This window comes from Ambystoma mexicanum, chromosome 7q (assembly GCF_040938575.1).
Source record: "Ambystoma mexicanum isolate Mex_15411 chromosome 7q, UKY_AmexF1_1, whole genome shotgun sequence".
Classification (NCBI taxonomy): domain Eukaryota; kingdom Metazoa; phylum Chordata; class Amphibia; order Caudata; family Ambystomatidae; genus Ambystoma; species Ambystoma mexicanum.
Window position 1 is genome coordinate 789,443,138 of NC_090941.1, and position 22,295 is coordinate 789,465,432.

General features: G+C 50.3%; 1 protein-coding gene across 3 annotated transcripts in view; it reads right to left on the reverse strand.

Moving 5' to 3' along the window:
• The window catches only part of DYNC2H1 (dynein cytoplasmic 2 heavy chain 1), a 3,314,293-nt gene that overhangs the window by 2,668,022 nt on the left and 623,976 nt on the right, over positions 1-22,295 (reverse strand). The window lies entirely within an intron of this gene.

The following is a 22,295-nucleotide window of genomic DNA, read 5'->3' on the forward strand; positions in this document are numbered from 1 at the left end:
GAGAGAGGGACATTCAACAACCCAGATCATTAACCCCCATATTCTTTCACCTGCAGAAATCTCACTCTTCGAGTTCGACACACAGTGCGAAGAGGTTCGGCCCCAGAAGCAAATCGAGTCCTGCACATCACTTTTCGGGTCACAGACACCTTCCTGCCAAGACCAGCGCCTCCGTGGGAATCAGGTGAGCGTTACACTGCAAGGCCCCTTTCAGCTCTCTGTCTGCCACCGTTTCCGACAGTAGTTTCAGCCTTATGTTGACTCTGGATCTGTTTTCCATGTCCTCCATCCTAAGTTCCAAGTTTCTTGTTGCTGTATCTAGTCTTTCGATCGCCTCACTATTTGCCATCATTTTCCTGTCCACTTCCTGCAGGCCCTTTTCCAGGAGGTCCGTTCTCTCTCTTTGCTGCCCCAACTCCTGGTTCATCTCAGCCATGGCCAGGTTGATGTCCGATATAATCAGCTGAATTTGATCCTGGAATGTCTTTGCCAAGTTAGACTGCAGTGCAAGCATTTCTCCATGGAGGTCCTGGCGCGACATTGGAGTGGTTGGATCCCCCTCCTCTGGGGAGCTGCGGCCTGCCATCTCTTCTTGGGAGCACTTTTGGGCTTTGTTTGCTTCTCTGGGCTGACACATTGTTGGGAGTGTTCTGGGGTTACCCCCCTATGCCTGCCTGCCTTTATTCTCCCTGCTTTTGTTTTTGGTTACCATATCTAGGGTAGCTCGATGCTGTGTGTTTCGCTGCCCTGCCCTGCTTTGGGTATCTCGGCCTTGTCCTCTTGTGTTCCGGTGGGGCGCCCTTGTCGGAGCTGAGGGGATGCGGGGGGTGGACTCTCCTTCTCCCTGCTTCTTTCTGGCTGAACTTGTGGCAGTTATGTCTTCTGTGTTTCCCCATTCTTGAGTGTGGGTCTCCCCCTGTCTTGTGCCTTTATTCTGCCCTTTCCTTCTCTCCCGTAGGCTGTCTCACTTTTTGTCCCGTGTGCGAGTCAGGCTGCAGTGTTTGGGGCCCCGTAAGGGGTGCTGCCTTCGCCTTTTCCGATACCCCCTCCTCTCTTCTGTGATGGACCCTGACTCCTCGAGCTCCCGTCTTGTTCCTCGCTACCAATTTGTTCCTTGAGGGGTCTTACTCCCTGCGGGAGGAGCTTTGTGTTAGCCCAGCTGGTCTCCCAATTATCCTGCTCCCCGTCTCCTCTCGCCCCTGGTGTATGTGAGAGGGAGGGGGGGTGATTTTTCGTCCTGATTCGAGTCCACAACTCCATTCCGCAGTGGCTTGGACCCCCCCCATCCTCAGCCTCGTGGCTCGGCCCTGTTCCCCCACGGCTGAGGGGCTGCGTCCAATGGGGATCCGGGAAGGAAGGCCGTCTCTGCGGCCGCACATGTAGTTTTGTGAGGCCCCTCGCTCCTTCAGGTCCCTGCGGGTGGGTGCCTCTCTTCCTTAGTTCTCTCCCTCTCTCTGGTTGTGTCTGAGGGTTGTTCAGGGCCTTAGCGGGGTTCGTGCTGCCCCTGTCCTTGGTCCCCTTGCCAGTCCCCTGTGCATTTTCCTTCCTTTTCTCCCTAAGCACAGTCCCTTCTTGCCCCTGTATACATTGGGGGGGGGAGGCTAGGCTTTAGCGCTGCCTTTATAGCCCCTCATCTCGGTAGCCTAGCACTCCTTCCTCTGTTCAGAGGGGTGGACTTGTCCTCCCCAGCTTGCGGGGTTCTCACCCCAGGGTTCCTGTGTGTATTGGGGGTTGCCTCCATCCCTCTGTCCCTGACCCCTGTTGGGCACCTCACTTCTAAATGCCCTGCGGGGGGATGCCCTCCACTTCTGGGTTCTCCCTCCCTCTGGTGGTATTTACGAGCGTGTCCGATGCCCCGGGGGTAGCCTCACCTGTTGTGCTGTTCTCTCGTAGTGTCCACCGCTCCGTTGCTGGCCGGCTGCTCCACAGCCCCAATGCTACTGCCTGCTCTTCAGGTTTGGTTCCCCTCGTCGGGCGGGCCTCTCACCTTCTGGGCAGCTCCCTGCCTCGGCCTGGTCTCCGCTGTCTTTCTCTCTCGCCTGGCCCCCTGTACTTCTCTTACCCTCTCCTTTACCATCTGCGATGGGGTTCCACTCAAGTCAATCGGGTCTCCGCAGCTCTACTTGGCCTCTGGTTGTCCAGAGCCTCCCACGGGGGTCCGAGCCACCCTCTGTGCCTGCGTACCGCGCAGTGCTCCTCCGGCCAACGTTCTATTCTTGGAGTCGCTGGTTCACCCTTGTGGGTCGCTCCTCTTCGCTTGTCTGGTGGCCGATGGGCCGCTCTCCTCAACGGGTCAGCTTTCCTTCACGCCGGCCCCTCCTGGTGTTGTGGTGACGTTGGGGTGCTGCCGCCTCTTCCTCAGCTCAGCCACTTACTTTCCCTCGTGGCTCTCCGCTCTTACGCTCCCCTTCACAGGGCCCGCAGTCTGCGTCCCTGCCCCCTGCCGTCCCGTGTCTCAGGCCGGCCATGTTCCTCCTCTCGCCTATGCTCCACACTCACTCCTCCTTTCCCAGAACCTTGTCGGAGCTATTCCTGTTAGGCAGAAACCTGTGCAGTTCCCTTAGGGAACACTGCAAAAGATTTAGGTCTACAGGTGTTAGCAGTAAACCGACTTGGTAGCAGTCTGTACCACCCAGATTTACCTGGTAGCTGTGGCTGAGCAGTCAGACGTCTCTCAAGAAGAGTAAGGCAGTATGCAAAGTATACACAATAGGCACTCAGATACACCAATACAAGCAAACACTGACCAGAGCTTTGGTATCAAAGTATATCATTATTTATTTAAAAACACACTGTTTGAAACACTCCAGCACTCTTGTTGAAAAATATTCTAAACACAGTTACTATTGTAATATATACACCCCTTTTTCCTTATCAGATAAGTCACAGTAAAACACCACTTGTTTTCATACAGAGATGAGCGCTTAACTAGATGGCACTCCAATAAGTTTGTGAGAAAGGGAGGGAAAAAGACAGAATATGGAAAGGTACACCACTCTAAGGTTCAGGAACACTGTTAGCAAGGCGGAAGAGCAAAAGTCACTGGTGAGCCAAAGTCCAAAGGCTGGGCCCACTCTTAGAGAGAGCAGAGCACAAATGCGCCCAAGATCACACAGTTACACTAGGCTTAGAAAGTCTTGCAGAGGGTTCAAAAAGAGTTGAGAGGCTTAGGAAAGTTTAGCCAGGGTGTCCCAGGCTAACCCAGGTTCGAAAGCCGGGGGCTAAATCTACCCCGTACAGTCGGTAGCAAGGGAAGCCAGGCGGGACACGGTACCTTAAGTGGGAAGGATCCTCCAGCGGTGGCAGTTGTTCCTGGCAGTGGGTGCAAATTGCGTCGTCGTCCAGGGGAAGAGAAGATCTCGACTTGGAGGAAAGATGAAGGTCGTTGCACTACCAGGGAAGAAACCAGCCGAGGAGTTTTCCGGTTAAAGGTGGTACCTTTGTTCGCGGTCGTGGTAAAAAGTGGTATCCCGGTTGCTGGGGTGCCTGGCACAGGCAAGGCGGCCACGAGGTACGTCGGGAAGGCGAAAAGACGGTGAAACTGGTGATCCCCACCAGTCAAAGGAAGAAGACTCTCCGGCGGGAGATCTCCTCTGTCATTGGGAAAAGTGGTGAGACGGTCCAGCAGGGCTCCACCGGTGGTGGCGTCGTGGCAGGTCGACTCAGCTTCTCCCTCGTCGGATTCTTAGGTCCTGTGGCGACTTCTGAATTTCCAGTCCCCAAAGCCCTGCTTTTATGCAGAAAACCCCCATTCACTCAGCCTAGCTGTCACTCAAACATGCCGGCCGGCTCACCACTTGGGCCAATCAGGACGGAGTGCGACTTGAGTTGCCTAGGCAACTCAGTCCAGGGTGCCTAAATCCCCCCCCGCCCCTCCAAAGTACCCCAGACAGAGAGGCACCACTTTGGAGGGCTTCTGTGGAGAAGCCCACCAAAAAGTGGAACAAAGGGCTCGACTTGGGTTGGAGTCACAGAAGAGAACACAAACGCCATTTTAGAATCAAGTTTTGGCAAAAAATACCAACCGGAGAATTAATATTAATTAAATAAACCGGCGGTATGTTCGAGGCTACCGTAAATAATTAAATAAAGGTAGTAGCCTAAAACAATGGGAAATCCCATAGGAAAATATTTGCGGTTGAATATAAGGAACACATGCTCATGAATATATATGGAAAATATTCGTGGTTGAATATATGGATTCACATGCTCATGAATATTCCCTGTCGTCAGGCTGGGAATCCTCAGTAAAGAAAAATCAGTATCAGTTTTGTTTCTGATCTGTCTTTCGTGGTAGTAACCAATCACTGATCTCTGCGTCATACTGACCACAGCCAATGACTGCCATCTCCCTAAGTCCCGCCTCTGGCAGCCATCTTCAGATTTGGTAGCACGTGAAGTGGCAGTATGACCAAGTGAGGAGCCGCAGAGGGGTAGGAGGGAGGGTTCGCATGTGAATCCATGCCAGACCCATGCTGGACAACAACAGTTACAGGTAAGTAACTTGTTCCTTCTCCAGCATGGGGTCTGGCATGGATTCACATGCTCATGAATAAAAGAATACATAGCAGTACACACATGCACAACCACGGGAGGTGGCAAAGGCTCAACATTAAGCATTACATCCAAAACTCAACATTAAGCAATTCTTACCTCCTCACCAGGCTCACCTTAGGCGAAAAGGTTGCGCAGCACTGCTTGGCCGAACCCTGGACTCCTCCCTGGAATCCCGATCGACGCAGTAGAATTTCGTGAAGGTGTGTGTCGACCTCCACGTAGCAGCCCTGCAGATGTCCAGCAAGGGCACACCAGATAGGAACGCCGTGGTAGCTGTGATCGCTCTGGTGGAATGGGCTCTCAGACGGCCAGGCAGCGGTCGGTTTGCCAACCGATGACAGTACATGATACAGCCAGAGAGCCATCTGGAAATGGAAGCCTTCGAGAGAGCCTTCCCCTGATTGACAGGTCCAAAGTTCACAAAAAGTTGTGACGTCCTCCGAAAACTCTTCGTGCGGCCCACGTAGAACTTCAGAGCTCTAGCCACATCCAGCGAGTGCAAAGTCCTTTCAGCCGGTGACGAAGGCGACGGGAAGAAAACAGGCAACACCAAGGGTTCGTTGAGGTGGAAGTCCGACGGCACCTTGGGCATGAAGGAGGGGTGCGTCCTGAGCACTACCCTCGTGTCATGAAAATTCAAGTACGGGGGCTTGCAGGAAAGGGCCTGGATCTCTCCCACCCATCGTGCAGAGGTGATGACCACAAGAAACGCTGTTTTCCACGACAAGAACTTCAACGGAGCTGAGTGCAGAGGCTCGAACGGAGGTCCCATGAGCTTGATCAGCACCACGTTGAGCTCCCACGCCGGGGCCGGGGCCTTCACCGGCGGGAACGATCTGAACAGTCCCTTCATGAATTCTTTCACCAGACGATGAGACCACAAAGACGTCCGTCCCGTGGTTCTGGTGTATCGGGAGATCGCAGCAAGATGAATCTTGATGGAAGCGTGCGCCAGTCCAGCCTTGGCCAGCGTCAGCAGGTACAGCAGTACTTGAGGAGCCGTAATCCGTAGAGGGTTAATCTTCTGTGCCTGGCACCAGACAGAGAACCTCTTACATTTGTGTCCGTAGCATTTAAGAGTTGAGGACGCAGCTGGCCTTTGCAAGAACCTCTCTGCAGTCGGCCGGTATGTCGTAACCTCCAAACTCTAACGCTGCAGGAGCCAGGCCTGCAAGTTCAGCGACTTCGGGTCGTGATGGAGGATGGCGCCTCCTTCCCTGGAGAGAAGATCCGCGTCCACGGACAGCTTGATTGACGGGGACGCTGACAAGTCTGGAAGGTCCAGGAACCATATCTGCCTCGGCCACGCAGGTGCGACGAGGATCATCCTGCACCGTGACCTCTTGAGCTGGTTGATGAGCCGGATCAGCAGCGGCAATGGAGGGAACACATATAGGAACAGGCCCTCCCAGGGGAACGAGAAAGCATCACCCATGCTCCTCGGCTGGGGAAACCTGCTGGCGAACCTCCGGCACTTGGAGTTCGTCGCCGTCCACTAGATCCTGTCGTAGTTCCCACTCGTGGCACGAGCGCAGCTGTCTGTGGAGCGAGTCGGCAATGGTGTTTTTTATTCCTGCCAGATGAAACGGCACCAGAAACATCCCTTGGGCGACGGCCCAATGCCACAGATCCTGTGCCTCCCTTGGACAGGGCTGGGGATCTGGTACCGCCCTGCTTCCTGATGTAGAACATGGTGGTGGTGTTGTCGGTGAAGATCTTCACCACCTTGCCCTTGAGGGATGGAAGAAAAGACCTGAGGGCCCAAAACACTGCACGGAGTTCCAGGACGTTGATATGGAGGGACTTCTCCGTCGGCAGCCAAAGGCCCCTCGCGTGCAGATGGTGGCCCGGGGTCTGGAAGTCCATGCCCGCCGTCAGATGCGCGCGGGTGCCCCGCCACCGGATCGCTCGTCGGAAGCTCTTGTTGAGTGTGATTCTGTCCTCGAAGCTGCCCGTCGTATGGATCCAGCGAGCGTCCAGGAACTCCTGTAACGGGCGCATACGAAGCTTGCACAGACGGATGAGATAAATGCAAGAAGACATCATTCCGAGGAGGGACTTGATGGACCTCACCCTGGCCGCGTCCGCAACCAGCATCCGCTGCACCTTGCTCAAGATGGCCCTCGTCCTTTCCTCCGACGGAGAGGCCAGAAGCGCCACTGTGTTGAGCTTTGCTCCCAGAAACAGTGCGTCTTGCGCGGGCACCAGGTGGGACTTGGCGTAGTTTATGGAGAATCCCAGGTCCGTGAGTAGTTGGACGGTCCTCGCTGTGTGCTCCGCGGCGAGTTCCTTTGTCTTTGCTCGGATGAGCCAGTCGTCCAGGTAGGGGTAGACGTGGATCCCCTCCAGGCGCAGCCGCGCTGCCACCGGTGCGAGGCACTTGGTGAACACCCTGGGTGCCGACCTCAATCCGAAGGGAAGGGCTCTGAACTGGTAGTGACACCCTTGGACCACGAATCTGAGAAACTTTCGGTGTCCCTTTAGGATGGGGATATGGAAGTAGGCATCCTCCAAATCCAACGACGACAGGAAATCCCCCTCCTCCAGCCGACCCAGGACGTGCTGGAGGGTGACCATCCGGAACTTCTGTGCCTTGATGAATTTGTTCAGTCGTCGTAGGTCCAGGATGGGATGCCATCCTCCTGTCTTCTTCTTCACAAGGAAGTATCTTGAGTAAACTCCGGAGCCCCGAAGCCTCTTTGGGACGATCTCGATGGCGCCTTTCTTGAGCATTGCCTTTACCTCCAAGAGAAGTTGGGGGACGTGATGTTCCTTCCTGGCCACAGGGGGAGGGGGGGCACGAGGGGGGGGGGGAAATGCGTGGGCACTTCTTTAGAAACTCGAGCGCGTGACCCTGGCCCAGGGCATCCAGCACCCAACGATCGGTGGAGGTGGACTCCCACATGCTGACGAAGTTCGCCAGCCGGCCTCCCACCGGGATGCTTCGGTGGGGGCCCGACCCGACGGCCGGTTCAGTCCTGCTTCGACGAGGCTTTGCCACCTTGTCCTCCCTGGCGACGACGGCGGGGTCCGCCCGACTTGCCTCGTCCCCTGTAGGCTTCCTGTGACGACGAACGGGCTGCTTGACGGTAGGTGGAATATCCACCGCCGGAACCTTTGGAGGCACCCTGCTTGCCTCCGGCGCTCCGAAAGGGCGGCCGTCATTGCTGGAGAACACCAAGAGCCCGGGCCGTCTCCGTGTCAGTCTTGATGGCTTGTAGGGAATCGTCCACTGTTTTCCCAAACAGGTTGCTCCCGTCGAATGGCATGTCCAAAACTCTGGTCTGCACGTCCTGCCGGAAGTCCGTTGCCTTGAGCCATCTAAGGCACACGCCGTTGCCCAACTGGCGAAAACCAGTGTCAGCGATGTCCGTCGCTATCGTAATGGTGTGGTCCGACGCCACTTCTCCTTCCTGCAAGATCTCTAGGGCCTCTGCCCTCTTGTCATCCGGTAGGAAGTCCAGCAGGGGGGCCATCTTGTACCACAACTCCCTCTCGTAGCGGGCTCCGATGGCTAAGGCGTTTGCAGCCTTAATCGTCGTCGCTGCCGATGAGATGACTCTTCGTCCCATCGTGTCCAATTTCTTTCCCTCGCCGTCCGGTGGGGAGGTTGACGTAGAGGCCGAAGCCCCCATCCGCTTTCTTCCGGGCCGCCGCGGAGACGACCGAGTCTGGGGTCGGATGTGCCCGAAGGGACAAGGGGGCCGCGTCCGGGACCCGGTACTTCTTCTCGTACCGATCCCTTCTCGCAGGTGTTGTGGATGGGTTCTTGAGGAGGGCGAGGCCCTCATCCCAGATATCGTCCAGTAGAGGTAGAGCGAGGACCGTCTTCCTCCTGGTCTCGCGCCGTTGATAAAGGAAACCTTCCTTCTTCTTCTCTTCCGGGCAGAGCTGGAAAAGCTCGGATGCCCTGGCGATCATGGCATGAAACGATCCAATCTCGTCGGGCGGGGAGGAGGTGACGACGGAAGATCCTCGTCGTAAACCTCGTCGTCTGTACCCGTCGCGGCCGTGTCTGTCCCCGTATCATCCCCACGGGTCGTGGACGGGGAGGAGGGCTGAGCAGGGCGCGATAGTTGAAAAGGAGGTGGAGGATGAATCCTTCTTCTCTTAGGAGGGCTCCCAGAAGGGCCTGGCTCCGGGTCCCCCGTCGGGAGCGGTTCCTCCATTGGTGGTAACGGCAATCTCGTCCTTATCTTCGAGCATAAGGACTGTATAGCCAACAAAATGGCCGCCGAGTTGTCTTGTGGCACTGGTTGAGGGGATTCCGACGGGCGGTCAGGAGCCTCGTCGGCACCCTCGACGTTCTCGTCGTCTCCTACGTCGGGATCCCTCCCGACGGGCTGGTCTTCTTCCACGCCAATGCCGTGGCTTAAGACTTCGATCAGCTCCTCTTCAGAGGTTGAGGCCGAATCCACGACGACCTCCTGACCCCCCTTTTTCTTCTCCGTCGGAGGTTTCACGGGGGTCCTGTCGATGGGCTTGAAAGAGGACTCCCTCCGCGGTGGCAGGGAGACTCTGAGCCCCGAAGTCGCCTCCACTGGTGTAGCCTCCACAGGCTGAGCCAGGGCCACCGCGACTGTCTCGATAGAGGCCTTGGCAGGGTGGATCAAGGCTTTCACCACCTTAGGTGCGCTCACCGCCTTCTCCTTGGGGGGAGGGTCACCGCCTCGCTTCCCCTCCGATGGGGCCTGTTAGGGAGAATTCTCTGGTTAGGCTGAATTTCCCTACCTAGTGAGTCCCCCAGCAGCTTTGCTGGATTTCTGGGGTTTAATTTTTTTCTCCTGCCAAGAGTGAGACTCTTTTACCCTCACTCTTGGACATGTTGAAGTGTGTTTTCTTGGTTAAACCTTGTGTTGAATGGGCTATGGGGTCTTTTACTCCATAGGGCCTCATGTATTTTTGTGATGTGGGTCACACAGCACCCTCTGTGCCGTGACCCAGGGGTGTCCTAGGGACTCCCCAACATAGACTCCATACCCTGGGACTGACTACTGTCTCCCAGGGCATGTAAAGTCACCAAAGACTTTGCTAGTCTTGAATCCTGAACAGAACCAGTACAAACCATCATATTGTGGACGTACTGGCTGGGGCAATTCGATTGCCCCAGGGTCTGTTAGTCGAGGGGGCACGTCTCCGTCCCCCCTGATCGAGTTTTGGCTGGTGGCAGTGGAAACTACTTTTTATATTCGACCGCGAATATTTCCCTATGGGATTTCCCATTGTTTTAGGCTAACACATTTAATTATTTATTTACGGTAGCCTTAAACATACCGCCGGTTTATATATTTATTTTTATAACTCCGGTTGGGACTTTTTGCCAAAACTTGATTCTAAAATGGCGTTGGTGTTCGCCTCTGTAACTCTGACCCAAAGTGGAGCCCTTTGTTCCACTTTTGGCGGGCTTCTCCACAGAAGCCCTCCAAAGTGGTGCCACTCTGTCTGGGGTACTTAGGAGGGGTGGAGGGGGATTTAGGCACCCTGGACTGAGTTACCTTGGTAACTCAAGTCGCACTCCGTCCTGATTGGCCCAAGTGGTGAGCCGCCCGGCTCACCACTTAGCATGTTTGAGTGACAGCTAGGCTGGGTGAATGGGGGTTTGCTGCATAAAAGCAGGGCTTTGGGGACTGGGACTTCAGAAGTCGCCACAGGACCAAGAATCCGACGAGGGAAGAGCTGAGCCGACCTGCTTCGACGACACCACCCGGTGGAGCCCTGCTGAACCGTCTCACCACTTTTTCCCGACGACCGAGGAGAACTCTTAACGGAGTGGCTCCTTCCCTTGACTGGTGGGGACAACCAGTTTTCGCCTTCTTTCCGTCCTTTTGAGGTATCTCGTGGCCGCCTTGCCTGTGCCAAGCACCCCGGCATCCGGAATACCACACTTTACCCCCATACCGCGAAAGTCGGTACCAACCCTTTAACCGGAGGACTCCGCGGCTGGTTTCTTCCCGGGCAGTGCTACGACCTTTCTCTTCTGCTCTTCAGCGAGATATTCTTCTCCCCTGACCGACGTCGAGCCTTGCTGTCACTGCCTGGAACAACTGCCCCCGCTGGAGGATCCTTTCCGCTTAAGGTACTGTGTTCCGCCTGGCTTCCCTTGCTACCGACTGTACGGGGTAGATTTAGTCCCCGGCTTTCGAACCTGGGAGTGCCTGGGACACTTTGGCTAAACTTTCTGAGCCACTCTAAACTCTTTTTGACTCTTTGCAAGACTTTGAATCTCTAACTAACAGTGTGATCTTGGGCACATTTTCGCTCCGGCTACTCTAAGAGTGGGCCCTGCCTAGTGACTTTTGCTCACCTGTGACTTTATTCTTCTTTAAGCCTATTGCAAGTGTTCTGGACCTTAGAGTGGTGTGTCTAACCTATTTCTGCTTTTTCTCTCCCTTTCTTGGAAACTACTAGAGTGTCATCTAACGTTAAGCACTCACCTCTGTTTTAATTAAGTGGTGTTAACCTAGAGTTGTCTAGATAGGAGAAAGGATTGAGTTTACTTTCATTATAACTGTGTTGGAGTGTTTTTACCATATTCGTTGTTAGAGTGTTTTTACTTATGTGTGTTTTTAAATAAATAACTATATTCTTTTGAAACCAAGCTCTGGTCAGTGTTTGCTTGTGCTATTGTGTTTTGGTACATATTGTGTATACTTTGCATACTGCCTAACTCTTCTTGAGAGAAGTCTGACTGCTCAGCCACAGCTACCAGGTAAATCTGGGTGGTACAGACTGCTACCAAAGGGGTTTACTGCTCTACCTGTAGTCTTAAATCTTTTGCAGTGTTCCCCAAGGGAACTGCACAGGTTTCTGCCTAACACTGGTGTACAGCGGTGGGATTTGTATTGAGTATACATTTTATTGTGCTTTAGATACCTTAGTGCAACTAACCACAAAGCTTAGCACTGAAAAAGTAAAACCTCTAACATGTCAGTTATAGAAAGCTATAGTCAAGAGTCCCTTGCAGCCAAAACTGCTGATTGTTTAAGAGTGCTCTGTAAACATAAGGATCTCCTGACTAAGGGCAAGAAAATGGAGCTGATTGAAAGATTGTTAGCTAACCAAAGTCTGGGTGATGGTTCAGAGGAGCCTACCACTCCAGCAACTGTAGATGACAGTATTGAAGTTAACATGGAGCAAAATGTTGATGTTTCTGAGGAAGAGTCAGAAGAGGAGGGTGAGGCTGTTGTAACTGTCCCCCCTAGGCCTCTGCCTGCTCTACCTGCTGTACCTACTGGACCTTTACCAGGTCCCACATTTAGTCCTCAGTACTTTGAACTGGAGAAAATGAAGCTAGAATTGGAGTATAAGAAACTTAATGCTCAAACTGACAAAGAATTAAGGCTAAGGGAAATGGAGCTCAAGTATGACTTAGAAATGAAGAAATTATCTGTTGAGAATGCTTCTCTCTCTGGCTCCTCTAGAAGTTCCAGTCCTAAAAGACCCCGGATGCCTAAAGAATTGGTTGGTATGTATGAGCCTAAGTTGGATGTGTTGGATTGGTTGTCTCTGTTTGAATATAATCATGGGCTCCAGAACATCACAGGAAATGACTTACTCACCTGGTTGTTCTCTAGGCTTCCCCCTGTTGCAACTGATGTGGTAATGGAGATGGGGGAGGAGGATAGGAAGGACTATGAATGTGTGAAACTAGCTTTGATAGCTAGGTTTGGGAAGACCCCTTCCCAGTATCTTAAGAGGTTTAGGAGCCTCAAAAAGCATGATGGTACCCCTTGGGCTACCTGGGTGAGTGAATGTTTGAAAAACTTAGAGGGATGGATTAAGGGTTACAAGGTGAACACTTATGAGGGGATGAGAAATCTCTTTATGTTGGAGTCAATTTATGATGCCTGCTCTCCTGAGCTCAGACAGCACTTGGCTGATTCACAGGAATTGGATCCTAGGAAGCTAGCTAGGGCTGCTGACTTGTGGGTTGCCAACAGGGCCACTCCCAAGGATTCTGGGGTAACTCAGAGGAAGGATGGGGAGAAACAGCCTAAAAAGGACTCCAAAGAGAATTCTAATACCTCCCATACCCAAGAGGGCCACAAACAACCAAATAACCAGGGTAAGCCCCAGGGTAAACCGAATCAGGCTAGTGTACCTTCTGGCCACAAGCCAGAAGGAGGTCAGAACAAGCCACCCTTCCAGAGAGCATTTGGACAATGCTATGTCTGTCAGGGTACTGACCATATCAAAGGAGATCCCAAGTGCAAGGGTAAACCTGCCGGGATCAGCACAGTCTCCTTAGCCTTCACTCCTGAGGATGAAGTACAGATGGCTAGTGCCCACTTTGAACTCTTTGCTGAAGAACCCTTGGGTCTTCAAGCAACTGTAAACTTAGAGCCTATGGGTCTGGTTAGTCCCCAGAATAGGGTTGTGTATAACTCCCTACCTGTTAACTCTAAGGTGTATTATGTGGACAGTGTTCTTGTCAATGGCCAGGATACTCCTGCCAGGAGAGACACTGGGGCCAGCAGAACAGTAGTGGATGAAAGCTTCTTTCAACCTGAGGATGTGGCCAAAGCACCCAAAGGTCCCACTAAGATGTCTGGAGGCCCTGTCCAAATGGTTCCTATTCTACCAGCCCTCATTCAATGTAACAACATGACAGTAAGGATCCCTGTCAGTGTTCAGACTGAGGTACCTGGGAAGGTCCTGTTAGGGAATGACCTAAGAACTCTAGGAGTAGTGTCACATACCCCCAGGCCTCCCAGTATGGAGAAGCAGAACTTAACCAAATTGGCTAGACAGGCTACCTTGAAGGACCCTTCTAAGCCTGTGGGACCCTCTACTGAGAACCCCACTACAAGCCCTGGTGTTAGTAAGTTGACCTCTAACCCAGGCACATTTCAGGATAGTATGCTAGGAACATGGGCGCCCCAACCAAGCTCCATCATTGTTCCCCTAGTCTCAGAGTCTCTGACTCCCCCTGCTTCTGAGGAAGAGGTGGATAGACCAACTAGGCCCCTATCTGGACCTGAGAGAACTGGTAATTCTCAGTGCTGGTGGAAAACCAGAAAAGAAAAGTCTAAGGCCAAAAACCTTCAGACTGTTGGACCTTCTACTGAAGACCCCAACTCAAATCCTAATATTAGGGGGGAAACTCCTAAAATAGGTAAGGGTAGATCTAAGAGGAAGGGGAAGCAGGTACATTGCCTAACCCCAACCCCTCCAACCAAGAGGCCTAAGACCCAACCTGCTCCCACAAGAGAGGTGGTGAGGAACCTTGGAGGCCCCTCTAGATCTAAGGGAATCCTTTATAAGGACCCCTTGAAAAAGCCTAACATAGGTTCAGAAGTTGTACCAACTTCTGAGGGACTGGTCAACCAGATCCCCTATAACAAAAAGACTGATGTTCCTCAAAGGGTCTGTAGGTCCGTTAGCTTGCAAAAGAAAACCTTTGAGTTCTCCATTGAACATAGGTCAAGGTGTCACCATCAAAATGCTGATGGACTCTCTAGGATGTATATCATCGACTAGAGGTATGAGGTTCATCCAGGAGTGGATTAAATCCTCCTGTCCCTTAGTCTGGGGGGGGCGAGTGTTAGGGAGAATTCTCTGGTTAGGCTGAATTTCCCTACCTAGTGAGTCCCCCAGCAGCTTTGCTGGATTTCTGGGGTTTAATTTTTTTCTCCTGCCAAGAGTGAGACTCTTTTACCCTCACTCTTGGACATGTTGAAGTGTGTTTTCTTGGTTAAACCTTGTGTTGAATGGGCTATGGGGTCTTTTACTCCATAGGGCCTCATGTATTTTTGTGATGTGGGTCACACAGCACCCTCTGTGCCGTGACCCAGGGGTGTCCTAGGGACTCCCCAACATAGACTCCATACCCTGGGACTGACTACTGTCTCCCAGGGCATGTAAAGTCACCAAAGACTTTGCTAGTCTTGAATCCTGAACAGAACCAGTACAAACCATCATATTGTGGACGTACTGGCTGGGGCAATTCGATTGCCCCAGGGTCTGTTAGTCGAGGGGGCACGTCTCCGTCCCCCCTGATCGAGTTTTGGCTGGTGGCAGTGGAAACTACTTTTTATATTCGACCGCGAATATTTCCCTATGGGATTTCCCATTGTTTTAGGCTAACACATTTAATTATTTATTTACGGTAGCCTTAAACATACCGCCGGTTTATATATTTATTTTTATAACTCCGGTTGGGACTTTTTGCCAAAACTTGATTCTAAAATGGCGTTGGTGTTCGCCTCTGTAACTCTGACCCAAAGTGGAGCCCTTTGTTCCACTTTTGGCGGGCTTCTCCACAGAAGCCCTCCAAAGTGGTGCCACTCTGTCTGGGGTACTTAGGAGGGGTGGAGGGGGATTTAGGCACCCTGGACTGAGTTACCTTGGTAACTCAAGTCGCACTCCGTCCTGATTGGCCCAAGTGGTGAGCCGCCCGGCTCACCACTTAGCATGTTTGAGTGACAGCTAGGCTGGGTGAATGGGGGTTTGCTGCATAAAAGCAGGGCTTTGGGGACTGGGACTTCAGAAGTCGCCACAGGACCAAGAATCCGACGAGGGAAGAGCTGAGCCGACCTGCTTCGACGACACCACCCGGTGGAGCCCTGCTGAACCGTCTCACCACTTTTTCCCGACGACCGAGGAGAACTCTTAACGGAGTGGCTCCTTCCCTTGACTGGTGGGGACAACCAGTTTTCGCCTTCTTTCCGTCCTTTTGAGGTATCTCGTGGCCGCCTTGCCTGTGCCAAGCACCCCGGCATCCGGAATACCACACTTTACCCCCATACCGCGAAAGTCGGTACCAACCCTTTAACCGGAGGACTCCGCGGCTGGTTTCTTCCCGGGCAGTGCTACGACCTTTCTCTTCTGCTCTTCAGCGAGATATTCTTCTCCCCTGACCGACGTCGAGCCTTGCTGTCACTGCCTGGAACAACTGCCCCCGCTGGAGGATCCTTTCCGCTTAAGGTACTGTGTTCCGCCTGGCTTCCCTTGCTACCGACTGTACGGGGTAGATTTAGTCCCCGGCTTTCGAACCTGGGAGTGCCTGGGACACTTTGGCTAAACTTTCTGAGCCACTCTAAACTCTTTTTGACTCTTTGCAAGACTTTGAATCTCTAACTAACAGTGTGATCTTGGGCACATTTTCGCTCCGGCTACTCTAAGAGTGGGCCCTGCCTAGTGACTTTTGCTCACCTGTGACTTTATTCTTCTTTAAGCCTATTGCAAGTGTTCTGGACCTTAGAGTGGTGTGTCTAACCTATTTCTGCTTTTTCTCTCCCTTTCTTGGAAACTACTAGAGTGTCATCTAACGTTAAGCACTCACCTCTGTTTTAATTAAGTGGTGTTAACCTAGAGTTGTCTAGATAGGAGAAAGGATTGAGTTTACTTTCATTATAACTGTGTTGGAGTGTTTTTACCATATTCGTTGTTAGAGTGTTTTTACTTATGTGTGTTTTTAAATAAATAACTATATTCTTTTGAAACCAAGCTCTGGTCAGTGTTTGCTTGTGCTATTGTGTTTTGGTACATATTGTGTATACTTTGCATACTGCCTAACTCTTCTTGAGAGAAGTCTGACTGCTCAGCCACAGCTACCAGGTAAATCTGGGTGGTACAGACTGCTACCAAAGGGGTTTACTGCTCTACCTGTAGTCTTAAATCTTTTGCAGTGTTCCCCAAGGGAACTGCACAGGTTTCTGCCTAACAGGGCCTTCGAGCTCGACCGGGGTCTCTCCAGGAGCTTCGCCGGGAGCTCGGCCTTCCTCTTACCCGAGCCAGAGCGTTGGCTCATGGTTGATGGCGCCGGGGAGGATGCGCCCTACCTGGCAGCCGTAGAGCCCGACCGTTCGGCGTTCCCGGTGCCAGCGGACTCGCGGTGCTTGGCCTTCTGTTGGACCCCCGTCACCGGGGCGCCCTCAAAGGTCTTAGAAGACCGCTCAAACTTCTTCTTCTTCTTCTCGCCTGACGGGCTTTTACCTTCCAGCCAGTTGGCGAGACGCAGATGGCGGTCCTTCATGGTCCGCTCCGACATATTGCCGCAAAACGCACAGTCCTTCTCCACGTGCGTCTTGTCCTCATGCAGGCAGTAGAGGCAAAGGGAGTGTTCGTCCTCCTTAAAGACATTCTGAAGCTGGCATCCAGGGCAGACCCTGAACAGCTTTCCGGGCGTCGAGCTTCCCTTCTCCTCGGCCATGACCGAGATGGGCCTGAGAAACTTCTGGAGTCCTCCAAAAGCGTGGCTCGACGAAATCTTCACCCTTGAGGGGCGTAGAGCAATCCGACACGGTTCCCCGTTGATCGGATAAAGAAACGGTGGAGCTTGAGGCTCTTTTGACCGAAAAAAGAAAGAATTTTCCTATGAAAAAGCGCGAAAACGCATTACAGCTCGAGAGCAATAGCACGAGGATCCCAACAGATAAACGTGCGGTAAAAATCTGAAGATGGCTGCCAGAGGCGGGGCTTAGGGAGATGGCATTCATTGGCTGTGGTCAGTATGATGCAGAGATCAGTGATTGGTTACTACTACGAAAGACAGATCAGAAACGAAACTGATATTGGTTTTTTCTTTACCGAGGATTCCCAGCCTGACGACGGGGAATATTCATGAGCATGTGAATCCATGCCAGACCCCATGCTGGAGAAAAAGTAGTATCCACTGCCACCAGCCAAAACTCGATCAGGGGGGACGGAGACGTGCCCCCTCGACTAACAGACCCTGGGGCAATTGAATTGCCCCAGCCAGTACGTCCACAATATGATGGTTTGTACTGGTTCTGTTCAGAATTTAAGACTAGTAAAGTCAATGGTGACTTTACATGCCCTGGGAGACAGTAGTCAGTCCCAGGGTATGGAGTCTATACTGGGGTGTCACTATGACACCCCTGTGTTACTGCACTGAGGGTGCTGTGTAACACACATCACAAAAACACATGAACACCTATGGGGTAAAAGACCCCATAGCCCATTAAGCACATCTAGATTCAAAGAAACACACTCAAATCATGCCCAAGAGTGAGGGTAAAAGAGTCTCACTCTTGGCAGGAGAAAAAAATAAACCCCAAAAATCCAGCAAAGCTGCTGGGGGACTCACTATGTTAGGAAATTCAGCCTAAACAGAGAATTCTCCCTAACAATTCCCCAGGGTTTCTCCTTCGTTTTGGAGTCTCAGCAGTTTTAATGGGGTGGTAGATCTGCTTTATTTTGCTGCAGGGCTCCAGAGCGCCGTCAACACGTCTATCTCGTGTCGGTGGCCATCTTGGAGTCCGCCACAACTCTTTTACAATCTAAAACTGTATGGTACAAGTAAGGGGGCCAATAGGGAAAATCATAACCCCTTTGATATAGTATTATTTCAAAAAAAGAGGGAACTATGAAGAAATAGGGCAAATCTTAAGAAACGAGACAACCGCTCAAAATCAATGTGTTCACTGCACCTAAAAGCACCAACCTCAATGTACAATAATTGGGTCAAGCACCATCACTATTTAGCACAAATTGGAGAAAGAAAAGTTTGATTTGTTGCATACCAATGATTCCAAAAAACTCTGGTCCTTTTTTAGAACTTTTGTAGCAGGAAATAAGAACCAGGAGGTCAATCCCATTGCTGAGACAGTGTGGATCTCATATTTGAGAACTCTATACTATGATTCTAACATAGATTATGTATTTCCTACAATATTGTAGAAGAAATGGGAGCTACCAAAAGATTTCAGAGCGGATGATATAGAAGCAGTGATTAAAAAGTAAAAACACTCTAGGGCCCCCTGCTTAGACACAGTGCCAAATGTTGTATATACATCTAATCCCTCATGCTGGGCAGAGATCTTAGCCCAATGGTTTGGTAAAATCCTCGCATCTGGCCAGATCCAGGAAAGTTGGAGGGAATCAATACCAATCGCGATCTAGAAAAAGGAGGGTGAAGCAGAGTGCACAAACTATAGGCTTCTGCAATAGACACAAGTGCTAAGATATTTGCCACATTCCTATTCGGAAAGCATATCAAATGGGCAGAAGAAACGGGTCATTTGCATAGGTGTCAAACTGGCTTTCGGAAGTCTCATAGCACGGTGCATAATAATTGTGTGCTGCAAAATTTGATAGCAAACAACAATTTACGTGAAGGAAAATTGTATGTGTGTTATTATGGACTTTTCGAAGGCATTTGACACAGTTTCTCACCCAAAGCTCTGGTATAATCTCATGGAATGGGGTTTGGACTTGATACTATTGCATCTTATGAAGGCCTTATATAGTGACGCAGTGGTTACATTGCGGTTGTCACAAGAGGGGAAATTAACTCGTCAGGTTATGACCAATATCGGATTAAAGCAGGGATGTGTTTTTGCACCCCTGCTCTTTAACCTATACACATCAGATGCTGACCAGTGCCTGGGGAAAACAAAAACCCCAAACCTCCCGGATTGGAATTGATCCAATCCCATGGATAATGTATGCCATAATCATTGGTCATATGCCAATTGGCCTCCAGCGTAGCATAGATGTGTTGGTTAGATATGCTAGTGGGAATAACTTCTCTATTAATTCCTCAAAGACAAAAATCTTGGTCTTTGGGAGTAGAGAACATAAAAGCAAAGTATCATTTACTTGGAAAATAAACCATTCTGAGTTGGAAGTGAATGATTATTATATGTAGATCTATGGATACCTATTAGTGTAGCATCTACTAAATCATATTATGGTGACTACACTATCCCACGTATTCTAAACAAATGGTACTTGTTAAAAAGATATATAGTTAGCATAGTGGTGACAACATGGAAGGCGCAATAAAAATATATTCTAGCACCATTATTCCTGTCTTATTATATGGGCTGGAGCTACTCTTGGATAGGCACGTTAAGTTTCTGGACAACTCGGAAGGGAAGTTACTGAGGTCTTTGCTAAGTGTTCCTAAGGGAACATTGGTAGAAGCGCGGGCTGTGAATTGGGCTTGCGCTCTCTTTGGGCCAATAGGCTTTTGAAGCGGTGTAAGCTCTACTGTTCCCTTTTGTTCAGAGAGCCTGAGGACAACACCTTAATGGGCCTCATTCCAACTCATCTGCAGACAGAGCCTCATAATCCTTTTTTAGGGATATTGCAAAAGGAGGTATGGGAGTATCGCGCTAATACCGATTTTCAGCTAGAGATGCTCCGGGAAAATCCCAGATTTGAGAAACAGTTTAAGAGGAAGACTTGGGCATGGGAAAGAGCTGAATGGATGAAAAAAGTGAGAACGAAGAAACAATATTTGGAATATGCCCAACAAGGATTGAAAATTGATGGGCCCTGTTCTTATTTGTTAAAACCTTGTGATAGGGAAATGAGGGACTTGATTATCTTTCTACGTTTAAACATTTATCCAACATTGGAATGTACGGGTAGTTGTAAAGGTGTTCCTTATAAGGATAGAAGATGTAGACTCTGTCAAAGTTCTGTTGAAAGCAATCAGCACATATTGACACAATGTCCAAGCCTGAGGGTGTATTACGAGAGGGCATACGCCTCTTTTGTCACCAAGAGTGGTAATATAGAAGAAAATCAATTCTGAGGTACCCTCTATGGCGCAACCTCCTTGATTAGAACGGGCGCTGGGTTCTATGCATGGAAAGAGACAGTAAAACATATTTTGCACTAAACAAACCCTCAAAAATAGGATGGTGGGCTTGGCTGAGGAGAATTGTATATTTCTAAATTGGCTAGAATGCTTTTAAGTAGGGTATTAAATTGAATTAGATTCTATTCATGAATGGTGGATGAAATTGGTATACATCACATTTTTTTTTAGGAAAATGTGTATTTTAGATATTTAAATGTTAATTGAAATGTTTGATATTAATGATGAATTGTGGATGGCATGAATATATTGGTTGTGTTGTGATGACATAGGCAAATTAGAGAGGTGGTCATCTTAAAATATACTATTGCTGATTAGGACAAATGTTTTTGTGATTTATATTTTAATATGTCCGCTTAAGGTTTTATTCCTTTGTAACCAAATGCACAATAAATTAATTTTAAAAAAAAGTATTTATATCTTTGTCTATGAAGTAGATCTTCGATGGCATATTCCATGATTGGTGCAGTGACTCAGGCGGTCTGATGCCTCCTGGAGCCACTTGATGATGGGTCCAGGGGAGGTATGCAGAGGATCCCCTACTTGGTCATATGTGCCAACAGGGCATTAATGACCATTTAACCTTCCGATATGCTGGTAGAAATGCTTGAGCGTAATTCCCCAACATATATGACCCAGGGCCTATGCAACAAGTGTCATGAGTGAAGAAAGGTATGTTTCACAATCAGAATTATTGTGCAGTCTGTACTATGTGAACACTCAATTGGGAGAGTAATGAGGCTCCACACCCTAACCTAAACAATCATGTGAATGAACAAGTAATCAATCTCCAGATTCAAGCTGGCGTGCACAGCTCTTAAAACCATGATCTGCCTGCTGCTTCAGGAAAGTGTGCTAACACCTGTGATAAAAAGCCCATTGAAAAATATCCAATCTGCTACTGCAGTTCAAACCAAGACACGGGTGGAAACAATTGATGGAAGCCCAGTCCTGGGAGAAAGAGCTTTGAGGAACGAAAACCTGCAATAGATGACGCAGAGTGTGGGTGTTTGAAGTAATGTGACAGAAGAAATGAGTGTGAGCAGGAGAGCTAGGAGAATGAGATTGGAGGAGGCCAGGAGGGCACATAAAAAAACATGAGGTGAGAGGGAGAGAACGAGATGTTGGCAGAAATAGTACAACAGCAGGGGACAGGATGATAAGTGTAAAGGGGTGGCGGGTGGAATGAAAAAAGTAGTGGCAAAAGGAGAACAACAGCATTCGGCAAGAGAAGGGACGGTGATGGCGTGAGGAGTGGCAGGATGGGAAGAAGGGGGTGGCAAGAGGAGTGAATAAAGTGATGGCTGTAGAAGTACAACAGGGGCAGAAGGCAGAGACTAAAGGCAGGAGGTGGAGCCGAGTTGGTTTGTAGGAGGAAGTCAGCAAGAAACAGCTAAGAACCAGAGCGAAAAATCTAGGACGAGCAAGCCAGGTAAGAAAAGGAAAAAAGCAGGGAGTAGGGGCAAAACCCCGATTTGAAGACATCAAGCACACAGTGAGAGGAGGAACGGTCTTGTACCATGGCATGGAGGAGGACAGGATCAGAAGATAATTAAGGTCTGGCTGAGCAGAGTAGAGATCAAGATCTCAGGTAGGAGAAGTAAGAGTGACGCACAAAAGTCCTCTTGCGGACACTAGGGCCAAAAAAAGAGTCTGGTTCTCCTTTCTCCTTGACCGCAAAAGTCCAGCTGTGGTTTCATGCCTGGTAACCTGACAAGGAGGACCAGAGTTGGCCAAGAAAGCCAAAGGTAACGCCAACAAGAGACTGATGCAGGGAATTAACCATCAGATCAGCAAGGCACAGACAGGCTGCCAGGGAAGTGTCCCCAAAAAAGATGTGTGAAATCTTTTAAATAGGCCCTTTTGAATTAATTCAACTGGGCCACTGAAACTCGGCTACAGAAACTGTGTTGATACTTAAATTTGTTGGTGTTGTCCAAACTCTGGCGAACCTGCAATGGGTATGTTTTCCCCCCATTTCTTATTGTTTGAGTGAATTACAGTGGAGAACAGAGACTGTGACCCAACATTGACTAAGAGTTATAAGAATCTGAACTGGGAATGAACCACTGTAAACTCTTGTGGGAAGGCTCTGCTTTATTTTGCATTTCTCATGTTTAAGAAAAGAAGGGGAAGTGTGGAAGACTTCCAGGTGTCAGACTAG